Here is a 9,148-nt window from a genome sequence, read left to right as displayed (position 1 = left end):
AATCTAGCAGTTAATTGGAAAGATTCTCACCCTGACTAACTATATATACTGACACCTGTGAACTAAGCAACTGCACTGAAGATGGCAATTTGTAATAGTCAGTTCATACTTGGAATGCCTGTCATTCTGGTCTCAATACGGGCTGCTTGTCATGACATGCCAGTTGCTGCTGTGCTGTCTCTCGGTAGATGATTGTTCAAAAAAAAAAAGGGGGGAGGGTGGTGAATGAAGACAGGAGACAGGAAAAGAAATGTGGGACTGTCCTGCTTCAAAGTTGTACATGGTTAGATTTTTGGACTTACGTGTAAACAGTTTATTTTGTTAGCTCGTTAAGGCAAGTAGAGAAAACCATTCTTGCTGAAGATGAGGCTTAGTGGTATAGCACTTGACTAGCATGCACAAGGCTCTGAATTCAATACCTAGTGCCACAAATTAAAAAAAAAATCTTATTCCACAGTTTATAGACTGCAGCAGCCTGGCCTGACTTGGCTTGGAACATTCCACATGTGGAAGTAAGTCTCTAGGGTTGTGTCTGTGAATCAGTTGCTTTCCAACTTCATGATCTTGATGGATGCATAGCAAGTTAGCCTTCCCAATAGGAAGAGTCCTTCCTTTGAAGGCCTGTCAAAGCTCAGGGCATTTGAAGTCACTTAGATTTTCTTTTACTGGTTTTCCCCTTTGGCCAAAGAAAAGGACGTATGTATTTTTTGATCTTCCAAAATGCCAGAGTATGTTGAGAATATCCATTCCCACTCTGCGCCCACTAAAAGTCACAGCTTATTCCATAGGGTGATTTTCTCTGCAAGATGGTTTCCTATGATGAGCATCACTGGCTGCAGGGTTGGGTGTTCACACTCCTTCACATAAAAATTGTGCTCAGTATTAGAGTGAGGTGTTTTTTGAACTGAGCTTAGCAATGAACATGCAAAAATGTTTTCCACTCAAGTGCTGCTTGCCAACTTGTTTTCAATTTAAAATACTGAAAAATAATTTTTTTCAAGAAGAAGTTTGAGGAAATTTGCCTGGTTGTTAAGGAATTGTAATGTCTCTTGGGGTGGGAGAGAAGATTGCTCCAGGTGTGTCTGTGTCCTCCAGTAATTTAACCTCGCTTCCTACAGCAGTGGGCTTAGCCAGCCACTCACTAACATGCTATTTGACTTCCACTCATGTGAGCATTGAAAGTCAGTTTGTAATTGCCAATGTGCTTTTTAATAAATCTTTCTCTGGTTGTATATGTTAACTAACTCCTCTGATGAAGATGTAAAATATTCCTGGACCAGTGCCACTTGTGGTGTTGCCAAGTTGTTTGTTTTGAATCAAACTATGGATTAATTTTTTTTGTTTTAAAAAGTCAGAGGTATCCAAAAGTGTGAAGAATTTATCATTTAAAATAATTATTTTAATAAGAATTCATATTTCATCTCAGCTTGCTTGTAAACAGGCATATTTTTCCATGGAAGATATTTTTTCCCACTCTGTGTGATAAGGTTTGGATTCCTAAAGTATTTCAGTACATTTATATTGACTAAAATTATGAGTTTATTTTATATTTTAAAGCTTTCAGAATTCTGCACCTCTTCTTTCTCATTAATAAAAGTCATAAAAGAGATAGTCTGCATGAATTATATGGATATATAAGCTTACATCCTAATCAAATTCTTACATCTTCTTGTGGACTATCTATTTCTAATTAGAGATCATTCATGACTCAGTGCAGTGTGCCCATTAGATTGTGACATGTCTCCAGAACAAGAATACTTAATAAATTATACTTCTTAAACATCATTAGAATAAATCATGCATAATTAGTAAGAACTCTTATGATAGTATGATATATATCCTTTGATTTTTATGCCTAATTGAAATATTTATTAGCTAAACCTTTAAAATATACAGCGCTCATTCTACATGATATGTATGCCAGAGAATAGCAAAAATGCTTTTTTCTCCAGATCAATTCATATTTAAAATCTCTGTGAATACCATGGGTACTAATTATAAACCCACCTGTTATAAAGATGCTCCTGGAAAGTATCATTAATACAGACTCAAAATGAAGTGAAAATCAATATCTTATAGACTTCCTTTGTTCTGCTTATATGTTAACAGAAAATACTGCAGTCTTTCAGTCCTGAGTTCTCTTCCAGAGCATGTTAATAGTGATCTCTGGCTATGATATTTGGTTTTCTGTGAAAAAACAGAATAACAAGAGCCTAACCCTAACATCATTGTAATATGCTTTATACTTCCTGTGTTTTTCATGGATAGCTGAGAAATTGCTCAATTTTTTTTTTTCACAAATGAAGAGACATAGTATCTTACCTGGCTCAGAAAACTTTTAAGGGAAACAAATGAGGTATGTGTATGCTAAAGTCTTAGATTCAATACCATGGTATTCAGTGAAATATCAGCTTAAATACCACATAGTTCCTCTTATATAAAAAATCTAAAATATAAATAAGGAGCTTAGTCTTTCTGAAATGTGAAGGGGAATAAGAGCGGAGGGAAGAATGAAGGAAAGGAGCAAAAGGGGATGGAAAAAGACTTGAGGAATAATTTGGAAATAGACACTTTGTAGATGAAATGGGGAAGAGGTAGGAGAGATGGGTGGAGCAGGGGATGCAAAAAGCATTAAGGTGAGTTGTGTACATGTACCAACTCCCCATGATAACTGTAACCAATCTTTAGTGCAAACATATATTAATAAAAATAAACTTTGACTGACAGAAGGCAGTATTTATAATTTCCTCCCTTGTATGGGCTTTAGGCTTTTCTTACTCTTCTTTTTCCAGAAATTTGAACTGCAACATTGGACTCTCTGTGTGTGCTTGTTCAGTTTTCCTGATGTGAGAATTCCCCACTCTAAATTTCAGTATTAGGACTGCTTTCATTGCATCTTACAGATTCCATAATGTTGTAGCTACATTTTCATGTAATTGGCAATGCTGTTTAAATTCTTATTTCATTTTGTCTGCGATCCACTGATTGTGCAAAGGGTGTTATTTAATTACCATGTGTCAGGAGTTTTTGCAGTTTCTTTTGCCATAAGCTTTCCATTTCATTGTAATGTGGTCAGGTAATATACTTGAGATAATCTCCGTTCCTATGCATTTACTCAAACATGTTCTGTGGGCTAGAATATGCTCTATTTTAGAGAACATCCCTGAGCAGCTGAGAACAATGTGTATTTTGATGATAATAGGTGGGACATTCTGAAAACATCTACCAAGTCCACTTGGTCACAGATTTAGCTCAGTTCTAATATTTCTTTGATAATTTTTTTGCCTAGTTCACCTCTTTGTGACATTGGGGTGTTAAGGGCTCCCATTACAATTGTGTTATTCCTTATTTGATTTTTCATATCTATTAGAATTGTCTTATATAGTTGGGTGCTTCTGTATTTTGTTCACACATATTTATGATTGTTATCTCTTCCTTTTGAAGTATTCCCCTAATAAGTATATAATAACCTTCTTTATCTCATTTGATCATTTTTGGTTAGAAATTTACATTGTCTGCAAACAGAACAGCTACCTCTGCTTTTTTCTGGGTTCCTATTGCATGAAAGATTGTTTTTCATTTTTTTGATTTTCAGTTTATGACTTTATTCTTCACTTAAATGTATTTCTTATGCACAGTATATTGCTGGATCTTGTTTCTTGGTCTACCGTGCCAGGCTGTTTCTGTTGATTGGTGAACTGGGGCCATTTACATTTCTGGTTCCCACTGATATATATTGGCTTACTCTTTGTCATGTTAATTTCTTGTTTGTTCCCTGTGCCCCCCCCCCCACTCCGTGTGTTAATTGCTTTCCCTGCCTAGTGGTTTTTCTCTGTTGTTATTGTTCTTAAAACTGTAGTCATTTTTTTTCTCTGTCTATATCTTTCAGTACTCTTTGTAGGGTTTCTTCATTAGGAATTTCTTCAGTTCTTTGTCATGGAATTATCTTATTTTACCATTAATTTTAAAAGATAGTTTTGCAGGATACATAATCCAAGTTGAAAGTTGTTTTCTTACAGGACTTGAAATACTTTATGCCAAGATCTTGGTTTGAAGTTTTTGAGAAATCTGCTGTAATTCTAATGGGCTTTCCATTATAGGTGATCTATTTCTTTTCTCTCACAGCTTTAATATCATGTGCTTGTGCTGAATTTCTGGAAACCTGATCATTATATGCCTGAGCTAGATTTATTTTAGTTATGGTTAATTGGAGTTCTATATTCCTCATTATCTGTGTGTCAGATTTTTTTCCCCATGCTTGGGAAATTTTCTGCTGTTACTTTTGCAAATAGACTTATTATTTGTGTTAACTCCTGCTGTTTTGTTGATATATTGTTTTCTATTCTGTTTTGTGGCTATTATTATTTCCTGATTCCTTGTTATTTTAAGTGTTTTCTTTCTGCTCCCTGTATTTAGGACAGGGTCTACAGGGTGTACAGGGTCTCACTGTGTAGATTGGATTCGTAGTGATTCTCTTGTTTTCAGCCTCCCAGGTGCTGGGATTACAGGTGTGTGCCACCACGCCCACTCTCAATCACCATGTCAGCAGGCTCCAGAGGCGGAGCTGGCCCAGTGTGCGTAGGATCACACTGGCCGCTGCACTCTGCTTAAGCAGGTGCTTTAGTCCACTGAGCTGTCAGGCTGACAATTTCCTTGTTATTTTAAAGAGATCTTTCCTTTTCTGATCACTACTCACAATTCTGTCTTCAAGGTCTGAAAATCTATCTTCAGTTTGGTTCCAGCAGTTTTGCTAGTTTTCAGTGGTATTCTTAATTTCCTGATTATCTGTTTGAATTTGTTTCATAAATTCTATTTTTTTCCTGTATTGATCTTTCACAGTTCCCTTCATTTCTCTCTGTTTTTTGTCTATCTCTACTCTAAATTTATTGAGCACTTCCTTTATGATTATTGCCATTTTATTTTCTACCTTATAGATCATTTATGATCTGATTTCTTCCATTCATGGATTTGTTTCTTCAGTTGCTATGAATTTTGAAGTGTCTGTGGTATGTCTTCCATTTTCCTCTATCTCATTGTGTTCTGGATGCTGTAAGATTGCATCTTACCATTGCATTTTGTCACTTTCTATTTCAAAACTTTTTCCCTATTTGAGCCTTGTAAGTTTTCTAGTAGGTAGCTATGTCACTAGTATCAAGTCCTCTCTAAGAAAAGTCTATTCTTCAGGGATGTCTTCTGTGTATAGGAGGTTGTTGGTATGTGTCTGTCCCAAGATCCTAGCTTCTCAGTTAATTAAAAGTGAGTTGTTGCTATTGGTTTGCTTATTCTTTGATGCTGGATGTAGTGAAGTTATTACCTCAGAGCTTCCCAGTATTGTTACAGAAGGGAGAACAACTGATTACAACAGGTATAACATCTTAGCTAAAGTAGTATAATTAGCAATAACAGTAGCATCAAGCATAGTTTAGAAACTGACACACTGTGGTAACTATTAATTTTGTACCTTAAACCATAAGAGCAAATTTGGCAATTATATAATAGAACCAATCATAACTTGGGAATGTGCATGCAAAGTGTTTCCCCTTGGTAAAGTGGTTTTACACTGTGGTGGGGAACTTTAAGAAGGATAGTGGATTTAAAAAAAAAGATAACTGAAAAGAAAATAGAAGCAAGGCTGAAGAACACAAATAATCATGTAGGCTTTGGGCAACTATGGAAAAGGGCAAAAGAGGGAGAACAAAGGAGTAAGCAAGGGTTATCTGGACTTGGTCTCTGGATTTGGGGAATGGGATTAGTTTTCTGTGGCTGGAGTTCTTCCCAGCCATTTGGAAAAGAGAAGAAAAGACAAGCACACACATGAAAGAAAAGAAAAGAAAAGAAAAGGAGAGAGGAAAAGAAAAGAAACAAAGGAGAAAAGCAAAAAAAGAGAGCATGGGGTACCTCCCCACCCCCACCTACCTCTATTTCATGTGTCTCTGTCTCCAAGCATAACACTGTCCTCCTCCTAATTTACTAGCTGTTGGCACATATTATTACTGGGGCCTCGGGCTTTTCTGCATCACTACTCCCGCCTGTCTGTTGTATGTGCCCTACTTGGGACCCTATTGTGGTGCTGGAGTTCTCTCTGGTCTCCGGGCTTTCCTGTGTAGTTCACCTCCTTCATGGCAGCAATGAGGCCCCGCCCTCTGGGCCTTCCCAGGCAGTTCACCTGGATCACAGTGGGAGGGGCTCAAATATACTATTATGAAGTTCAGAACATCTTTTTTTGCTAGTGCCTTCACTGATAAACATAATGCTGTTAAACTTGGCAAGTTGAGCAGAATGAACACCACTTCATAGTTCTAACTTCTTCCAATTGCTTCATCACAGTCTTCATGTTACTTTTAAGTTTATGCTGGGAAAAATCTTTTGAAAATATAATGATAATTTTATTTTCACAGAAAAGTTACCCTTACGTTGACTTGGTAGGGTACACTTTCAAGCATTTCTCACGATTATCTGATATTTCAATGTCTATTTTATATATTTTACCTCTTGGTAAAGTGCAAATGTTTTCAACATCCATCCCTTTACATGCTTACATAATTTCTCATAGCATGAGAAGAATTTTTGACATTTAACTACAATGTAGGATAAAAATTAAATCTTTTGCAGATTTTCTATTTGAGTTTTGCTTTTTTACCTGCATTATGATGAGAGATATGGGAGGTGAAAGAGGAAGACCTTTGCTGCCGAAAGATACCTTTAGACACCTCTCTGCCCCTGCAGGAGTTTTAAGGAACTAACACCTAAAATATAAAAATACATGTATAATAAGAAATACAAAAGCAATATTGGGAGGTTGTATTAGTCACTTTTCTCTTCTCTGGGATTAAATACCATACACCTACAACTTAAAGAAAGAGAGGTTTATTTTAGCTCACAGGTTTTAAAGGATTCTATCCATAGTCAGCTGGCTCCAAGGCAGGAAGGCCATGAAAGGGCAGAAAACAGTGGCTTATGTCATGGTGACCAGGAAGCAGCAGGAAAAAGGAGCTGCTGGTGATGAGATGTATCCTTTGCGATCACTTTCCCAGTGATCTAGTTCTGACTAGGTCCTGCCTCATAACAGCACGCTCAGCTGCTGAACTCTCAGTGAATGAATATACTGATGAATGTAGCAATCCGTGATCCACTAATCTTCTTTAATCCCTGCACATGAGTGTTTAGGGTGTTGTATTCTATATCTAAATCATAACAGAAGTGGATATGGGTTTCACAGAAATTTTGCCATAGGATTTTCACACAGCACAGTGTTTCTTGGCCTATAGTAGATGACTGAAAAATAATTTTGCTTTAAATCTCACTTTTGTTATCTCATTTAAAGATTGCCTGACAATATCCAGCAACCACACATGCAGTACTCACTATGCAGTATGTCGGTGACATCAGCTTTTTATGTCTGCCAATGTTCTACTCTGCACTGGCCAGACCACTTCACATCACTCTGCCAGGCTCATCATTCCCCATCAGAGGGCCTTCTCTCAGCTCCCACATAGGGCAGGTTTTACCTCTTCAGAGGTTACTGTCCTAGCTAGTAGCATTTTCCGTTTGGAGGTGAATATCTAGCTTCCTTACCTCCAAATGGAGATATAGCCAAGTTATATTCTATTTTGTCTTCCAGAATTTACCAACTAGGCTCTAAGCCATGGCAGTGACCAGGAACACACCCTATATTGGAGCACACCCTCTTTTCTTCCCTTCCCTTTTGCATTTCTCATTAGTGCTTCCTGAAGTCTACTGTTAAATGAGCTATGTGCACATAAATTCTCATCACACAGTCTTATTCTAGTAGAATCCAAACTAAAATAACATCTTCTGCAGAGTGCTAAGGCCACAAGCAAGGGGAAAATCATAGTACCATCACTGATATGATAAGCTAGTTTAGTCTAGTTTTACAGGTGTTTATAAATAATTTTATATATTTTTTAATCAATTTCGAATTGAGGCATTTCAACTGTTTCATTTACCTACAATAATAAAAATGTAGTGAGTAAATATCTGAGGCTGAGAGGAATAACAGAGGGGGAAGCTCTCATCATTTTACTCAGTGGCCAATGTATATATTTATGTCAGAGGAGAAACTAAAGCCTTTGGGCCCTTCCAGTGTTGGTGCAAACACAAATGAACATTGTTTATGTGGCAGAGTCCAGACATCAATTCAGGTACCCGGGATAGTGACAGAATAGACGAGTCGATGGATCAAGCTTTACACAGAGGCATGGCTAATGGGGCCTAGATGGTCCTTGGGTAAGGAGATGGGAAAGTCAGCCTGCTTTAGCTTGGCCAGCACAGCAGAACCCTGTTGCTTGTAGTGGTAATTTTAGGACACATATAAAAAGCATGTAAAGTCCTAGAACAGGCAGACCAAAATGGTCCAGTGAGCTTCTTACAAGCATCATAAAGAAGTCTACCTTCTTATTTTATTTCAAAAATGCTTTTATGTTCTCAGTAACAACATCACAACTTTAGCTGGATAGTACTGCATGTTTATCATGTAATGTACACATTTTCATGAATATAAAAAGGTCAGATAAAGAAGGATAACTTGAATTGCAATGGCTGTATAAGAATCCATGTTTAACATGATTTTTACATGAAAAATTATGAGTTCTTTTACATAAAAGAGATGCAGGGCATTTTCCTTCCCAAAAAGCTCTACAGTTTAGACCCTAAGCTTATTTTCTTAAGAAAGAAAACTTATTTTCAATATTCTTGAAAAATGAGCTTTTACTTGCAAATAAAATTGATTTATATGTAAAAATGTAAGACATATTATTAGAAGTTGAATAAAACGATAAAATTTTGTAAGTATAAATATCAGTTGATAGTCTCATGTGATAAATTTTTGATCATTGTTCATTTTTTAAATTTTTTCTAATTTTAAAAATAAAAAACAAAAACAATGATACAAAATTTCAAAAATAAGATAGGACAGTAACAATGGTACATTGCTTATTATCTTCAAAATAGTTGCTCAAATTACAAGATGAAGGCATGAAAAAGTGATAAAATAATACAAGCACACACAAAAAATACAAGCACAAGCCTTGCTTTTCAATGAACTAATGCAACTTGGTAGTATAACTGTCTTAACTCTTTTGCATATTTACATGTATATATATATTTTTTTTTCATTTTTCCATCGTAC

The sequence above is a fragment of the Octodon degus genome, unplaced genomic scaffold (genome assembly GCF_000260255.1).
Source record: "Octodon degus isolate 3935 unplaced genomic scaffold, OctDeg1.0 scaffold00267, whole genome shotgun sequence".
In the NCBI taxonomy this organism is placed as follows: domain Eukaryota; kingdom Metazoa; phylum Chordata; class Mammalia; order Rodentia; family Octodontidae; genus Octodon; species Octodon degus.
The sequence above is the reverse complement of the archived record's forward strand: the minus strand, read 5'-3'. Positions refer to the sequence as shown.